This window comes from Penaeus monodon, chromosome 23 (genome assembly GCF_015228065.2).
Source record: "Penaeus monodon isolate SGIC_2016 chromosome 23, NSTDA_Pmon_1, whole genome shotgun sequence".
NCBI classification, from domain to species: Eukaryota; Metazoa; Arthropoda; class Malacostraca; order Decapoda; family Penaeidae; genus Penaeus; species Penaeus monodon.
Genome location: NC_051408.1, coordinates 2,264,392 through 2,264,917, shown reverse-complemented (window position 1 = coordinate 2,264,917; position 526 = coordinate 2,264,392). Strand labels below are relative to the sequence as shown.

The 526-nt window shown below is 38.4% G+C and overlaps 1 protein-coding gene across 1 annotated transcript in view; it reads right to left on the bottom strand.

Moving 5' to 3' along the window:
• LOC119587713 (leucine--tRNA ligase, cytoplasmic-like) overlaps positions 1–526 on the bottom strand; it is a 7,935-nt gene that overhangs the window by 5,779 nt on the left and 1,630 nt on the right. The window lies entirely within an intron of this gene.

Below are 526 nucleotides of genomic sequence, written 5' to 3'. Positions count from 1 at the left end.
TTGATTTTATAATGAAATCCTATCTCCCTCTTTTTAATCAACGTTAAATTCAAATGTGTACCCTTTGAAAATGGGGTATCTAATCAAAAAATTTAGAAAAGAAGATCTTCACAGAAAGGGCGCCACACATATATAGTCCTAACAGAACCCCTATTTTGCCAAGTTTTTACAAGGAGGGGGAAAGGCCATACAGAAATTGCCAAAAGACGACAAGCTCTCCATAAAAGGGGAAGTGAGTGTGTTTCCCTTTTTATGGGGACGCATCACGGGCATTTGCAAATAATATGGGGAGCTGCCCAAACACGATAGCATTCCCAAATGCAGCCTTCACCTATGCTTTTCCATTCTATTTTCAAGATTTACCTAAATTCAGCTGGAATTTGAAACACAATAAGCTTTTGAACATACTTCTGATTTAAGTTGAAGGTGAAGGAGTTACCGGGTAACTTTTAACAAAGGGGCAGCACCCCTATAGTCTCTAGAACTCCAGCCAAAAACCTCTCCAATATAAATATAATAATTGGGG